Below are 6,641 nucleotides of genomic sequence, written 5' to 3' on the forward strand. Positions count from 1 at the left end.
GTGTCTCCCTCTCTCTATGACCCTCCCCTGCTCATGCTCACTCTCTCTCTCTCTCTCTCTCCCCCCCTTTCTCTCTCTCTCCCCCTCTCTCATAAATAAATAAAACACTAAAAAAAATTTTTTTAATAAAATAAATAGGGGCGTTGGTGTGGCTTAATCGGTTAAGTATCTGACTTTGGCTTAGATCATGATCTTACGGTTCATGAGTTTGAGCCCTGCGTCAGGCAACATTGGGCTCTGTGCTGACAGCTCAGAGCCTGGAGCCTGCTTTGGATTCTGTGTCTCCTTCTCTCTCTGCCCCTCCTCTACTCACACTCTGTCTCTCTTTGTCAAAAAAGAATAAATGTTAAAAAAATTTTAAGAAAAATTTAAAAATAAAGTAGAAAAATAAAAGGACAAAAACAACTACCTGATACATATTGCTTCAAATCTGAGGAAGCAGCACTGTAAACATAGGCCTGATGTATTCTCAGTATAGAATTTACCAGCCTGCTCATTTCTCAAACAGTAATGACACGTGATCTTTACATGCCCTGAAGTATTCTCTCCTAGTACATATGATCTTAAATATGAATATATTCTTGTAAGTCTTACTGTCCATTAACTCGTCTGACACAATTAGAAATAGGTATCTACTGGGGCGCCTGGGTGGCTTAGTCGGTTAAGCGTCCGACTTTCGCTTAGGTCACGATCTCGCGGATCGTGAGTTCAAGCCCCGCGTCGGGCTATGTGCTGACTGCCAGCTCAGAGCCTGGAGCCTGTTTCAGAGTCTGCGTCTCCCTCTCTCTCTGACCCTCCCCTGCTCACGCTGTCTCTCTCTCTCTCCTAGAAATAAATAAAAATATTAAAAAAAAAAAAAGAAATAGGTATCTACTTGTGGTATATGTATACAATGGCGTATTACTCAGCAATCAAAAAGAATGAAATCTTGTCATTTGCAACTATGTGAATGGAACCAGAGGGTATTATGCTAAGCAAAATTAGTCAGAGAAAGACAAATATATGACTTCACTCATATGAGGACGTTAAGATACAAAACATGAACATAAGAGAAGGGAAGCAAAAATAATATAAAAAAAGGGAAGGGGACAAAAACATAAGAGACAAATATAGAGAACAAACAGAGGGTTACTGGAGAGGTTGTAAGAGAGGGATGGGCTAAATGGGTGAAGGGCATTAAGGAATCTACTCCTGAAATCATTGTTGCACTATATGCTACCTAAATTTTAAAATAAATTATTAAAAATGAAAAATAAGAAAAAAATAGGTATCTACAGAAAAGAATTAGCCAAGTAAATAAGAAAGCGTGTGATGTATATATAGCAAACCCTCTATAGACTTCAAAAGTAATATTATAAAATCTTAGCAACACTACAAAAATATTACTAAAATCATGTATGTTAGTAAAATGCTACTTAAAATGGGAATTTCCATGTTGCTAGTACAGAAAGAAATGGTAACTATTTGGTGACTGCTCGGTCCTTCAGACTGCCTCTTTCCTCTTCATGTTAATCCAAGGTTATTACTTTACCTCGGAGATGTGTTCCAGCTATCCCTGAGAACTTTAAACATTTTACTAAGCACAGTTGTAAAGGGTTTTTGTTCATGAAGTTGGCCTATAAAACCCTACTGAGCATTATTTCACAGAGAAAACATATTGTGAATAAGATAGGAATGGACCTAGAAATATGAAAATATGAAACAGAAATGGACCTAGAAACTTTTATAGCATTTTGTCCACTGGGGACAGGCTGTTTCCCCACTATGTTTAAGTAACAGAAACAAGGCCCAGGATCGAGGATACTTTGCCTTTCCTGCTCTCTCAATCACTTCTACGTTTCTGGCGTATCCACCAATCCTCCTGTCCTCCAAAAACAAAAGACCAAAACCTCCCTAGCAGTACCTTATTATATAGTTGCAGTGATACTAACCCAGGATCATCTGTTATACTTCTCTAAGCCACCTCCTCACTTCCATCCACAGCTGGGAAAACCACACACTCTAGCCCAAGCCTGCATGCCCTAGGGCTTTCGCCAAGCAATGCATCTTTCCCAAAATTGGGCAAAACTGTGAGACTATTTCTTTTCATTTTTTATTTTATTTTTAGTTTATTTTGAGAGAGAGAGTGAGAAGGGGAGGGGCGGAGAGAGAGAATCCCAAGTAGGCTTCACACTACCAGCATGGCTCCTGACATGGTGCTTGAACTCATGCACCTGCACGATCATGATCTGAATCAAGATCAAGAGTTGCACCCTTAACCATCTGAGCCACCCAGAAACCCTAGAACTATTAGATTATTTCAAAACCTAGACACTCGGGGTGCCTCGGTGGCTCAGTTGGTTGAGCATCCCACTCTTAATTTTGGCTCAGGCTCAGGTCATGATCTCATGGTGGTGAGATTGAGCCCACGTTGGGCTCCATGTTCAGAGAGCTTAAGATTCTCTCCCTCTCCCTCTGCACCTCCTCAGCACATGTGCACACGTTTGCACTGTCTCTTTCTCAAAAAAAACCCCAAAACAACAAACCTACATATTCATATAACCATGCCCAATTCATTTATTATTTTAATAATCAGCTTATGTGATCACTCTATATGAGATGAAAACCTTGAGTTTTGTTTCAAAAGTCTATTTCATCCATTTTTTTTAATTTAAAAAATTTTTTAAGGTTCCTTTTTTTGTTTTTTTGTTTTTGTTGTTGTTCTTTTTTTCTTAAATATTAAGTTGGTTTCCATATAACACCCAGTGCTCATCCCAACAAGTGCCTTCCCCCATGCCCATCACCCCCCTTCCCCTCACCCCCACTCCCATCAGGCCTTCAGTTTGTTCTCAGCATTCAAGAGTCTCTCATGGTTTTCCTCCCTTCTTCTCCCCAACTATTTTTCCCCGTCTCCCACATGGTCCTACATTAACTTCCTCCTAATCCACCTATACGTGCAAACATATGGTATGTGTCCTTCTCTGCCTGACTTATTTCGCTCAGCATAACACCCTCAAGGTCCGTCCATGTTGCTACACATGGCCAGGTTTCATTCTTTCTCATTGCCATGTAGTATTTCATCCAATTCTAAAAAAATATTTCCACATCTTCTCAAAAGAAGTTTCTCTCTCTACTCCCAGAGACCATACCTGGCTGCGGGGAATGGCAGTACTGAAAGTCACAGATTGAGTAGTCTTGACTAGAGTCAATGGGAGATTCTAAAGCCAAAGGAACAGGCAAAACTTTAAACCGGCAGAAGTGCCAAGATACAAAATATGGAATCTGAGAGGCTGTCAAATCCAAGTAAGCCAAAAGCAGGTAATGAAATCTGTCAGGGCCAAAAGCATGGTGCGAGAGAGAGGAAAGCAAGCACTGAGGAGGCAGTAGACACGATGAGAGTTGAGGGAAGTTGCTGCATGATTTCCTAGAGCATTTAACCATTGAGGGTTTGCAGTTTGCTTCTGTGGACCAGCCAGGGCACGATAGGGTCATCGATAGTCCAGCCATTTAAAGAACCAATGGCAATCAGAGCATCTCTGAAGTGGGAAATATTTCTCATCACCACTGTGTTGGCCCGCACCCACCCTAACTACTGGTTATTGAAAATGAAATGGCATCAAGGGTCGTTGGTCACTTTTCACCACATATCCATGGCTCTTGATCTCAGGTTGGCAGACGTTGCAAAAATAACAAATGAGGAAGCAGGGTCCTGCTGATTCGAGTATAACCAGAGCCAGGAACAGAAGAACGAGGAAGGAGTGCCAGAGTAATAATGCAGTAGTGGCTTTTATGACCCGTAAGAATTCCCCGTAGCAAGGTGCCTCTTGGCAAAGGCAGATTGACCTACATGTCTGGGAGGGCCTGTGCTACCACCCACTGGTTAGTCTCCTCTGCTGTGTGGCTGTGGCCAACATTTAAATTTCTCATTAGCTTGCCAGAGGACACCTTCCAGGCCTGCTGGAGCAGCCTATGATTTATCTTCCACTATTAATTGGCTGTTGGGACAGGATGGGAGTGCTTGATGGGTGGGAAATACTGAGGCTAAGTTGCTATGAAACTGCTCTACGCGAAAGGGTCTAGTGAATGGTCAAGGGAAAGTTCTTCAGACGTTGGTGAGATAAGCTGACAGTGCCATCTGCAAGTCCCAGCTGCAGTCTTCTCCTGACATCCAGGTGATGCATTCCAGCTGGTTACTGACCTTGAAATGATGGGTGGAGAACAAGCTGGCCAATATGACCAAGATACGCACTAGGGAAGAGTTTTTCTCCAAAAATTTAATATTAATAGAGAGCAGCGTCTTAGTCAGTTCAGGTTGCTCTATAACAACAACCTTGCAAACAACAGAAATTTCTCCTTTGAGGCTGGGGGGGGTCCAAGATGAAGATGTCAGTAGATCTGGCATCTGGTAAAGGAGAAAATTCTTGGTTCACAGACAGCTGTCTTCCTGCTGTGTCCTCACGTGACATAAAAGGGGAGCTCTCTGTGGCCTTTTTTATAAGGGCACTAATCCCATTCATGAGGGGTCCACCGCCATGACCTAATCACCTGCCAAAGGCCCCACCTGCTAACACCATCGCATTGGAGGCCAGGATTTCAACATAGGAATTCTGGGGTGACACACACATCGAGTCTACTGTAGGCAGTAAGCTGACAGGTGGGGAGAAGATGATCCAGTCTGGAGCTGGAGTCCACCATGACTAAAACAATATGGCTGTGAGAATGGGACAAGTCTATGACAAATTCTGTGACGGTGCTATTCCAGGGCATTTGATGATTGGCAATGACTCTTCAGTCTGTCTAGACCTGCATTTAGTGTGCAAACGTGTGACTTAGTGGCTGATGAACTACAGATTGTCAGAAAGAGGTCATCTTTAAGGAGGCTTTGCAGGCTCCCCTTAAAAACTTCAAGGGCCCCCGTGGCTCACCAGCAGTAGCAGGAAGGGGCTGGAGGCCTGCAGTTTCGACTCCCCGGAATTTGGGAGGCCCACCAGGCCATTCTGCCTATGCCTCTGCATTCCCTTTCTTTGAGGGCCCTTTATGGATGGCTGAGTAAGTATAATTTCCCTTGTCAGATTGTTCCTGGAGGCAGCAGTGTTCTCTGGCAGAGTCTACTGGGTCTAGGAGGTTCTGGCATCCTCTAGAATTTGGTGTGTCAATGCATTTGCTCCGTGGTTGAGCTGAGCAACAAGTAGAGGATATGGAAATCACATCCTTTAAAAAGGGGGTCATTGGGGCACCTGGGTCCCTCAGCCAGTAAAGCGTCTGACTTAGGCTCTGGTCATGATCTCACGGTGCGTGGATTTGACCCCCACATCGGGCTCTGCGCTGACAGCTCGGAGCCTGGAGCCTGCTTTGGATTCTGTGTCTCCCTCTCTCTATCCCTCCCCAGCTTGTACTGTCTCTCTTTCTCTTTCTCTCTCTCTCAAGAATGAACATTTAAAAGAAAGAAATTTTTTTTAACAAGAGGAGTCATCAGTTGCACTTCCAGCCTCTTCCGACGCGGAGAGGCAGCAGAGCACGGTAACCGAGAGCCTGGGCTCTGCTGCAAGGCCTCCCAGGCTTGGCCACTCACTCCATCACTCACTAGATGTTTACCCTGAAACATGCCACTTGTCCTGACAGGAATGAGGATAAAAGTATGACCCACATCACAGAGTTGTTATGATTAAATGAGATAATGAATGAAGTGCTTGGCACTTCACAATGAAGTACTTGGCACAGTGCTGATGCCAAGTAAATCCTCAACAAATGGCTATTGCTGTTTTTCTGCTTTTACCCCAGTAGCTCTAAGTGGCAGTGACCAAGCTGTACACAAACCGAAGCCTGGCCCCCTACACAGGTTGCCCCTGATGGCCAGTAGCTCCTGCCCCCAGGGTGGTGGTTCTTGGACAGAACCAGCTTAAGAACTTAACGCAAGGGGTCTCTTGTGTCAGAATCCCACCTCAGGATTTCAAGCATTTGTTTTAAAGGTGTGCAGAGGCACTGAGATTGGGGGGTGGGGAGAACACAGAGGAGTGTGATGAGGCCCATCCAGCTTCCTCTCCTGGAGGGTCAGGCCAGCTCTCTGGAGGTGACGTCAGCACGCCTTTGTCTGGACGTCTGAGCAGAGTGGCCGGCCTCCGCTGGCGCCAGCAGAGCCTCCCCGGCAGCCCGGCCGCCAGACACGTGCAGCAAGGGCTGCCCCTAACCTTTCCCGGGGGGCCCAGCTCAGAGTCGCTCTGAGAAGGTGGGGCACCCACCCCACGTCCCTTATGCCTCAGGGTCGCTCTGAGAAGGCAGGGCAAGGTCTTGAGGACTATCGTAAACTTCCCACAAGTCAGCTCTTTGGAAAAGCGGAGCTGCCTGGGCTGCTGGGCAGCACCAGTATAGACGCCTTTCCTGTAGCGCACTTTTTTTTTTTTAACCCACCTCACATCCCTCAATGCCTTCCTACCACCAGCTCACTTTCTTCTGGGCGTTGCCTTTCCCCATACTGTGATCCGTTTTGGTGGAAGAGTAGAGCAAGGTGTCCTTCCTTCCCTTTCAGGCGGCTAGAGATCCCAGACGCCCTCTCGCTCCCACTGGTCCACCCATGAGGGCGTTTGTGCCCACAGGGTAGCCTTTCTCTCTCCCAGGACACTAGAACTTCAGCACAATCATTTATAGATGGAAGAAAAGATGGA

Source organism: Hyaena hyaena, unplaced genomic scaffold (genome assembly GCF_003009895.1).
Source record: "Hyaena hyaena isolate Hyena2069 unplaced genomic scaffold, ASM300989v1 scaffold_525, whole genome shotgun sequence".
Classification (NCBI taxonomy): Eukaryota; Metazoa; Chordata; class Mammalia; order Carnivora; family Hyaenidae; genus Hyaena; species Hyaena hyaena.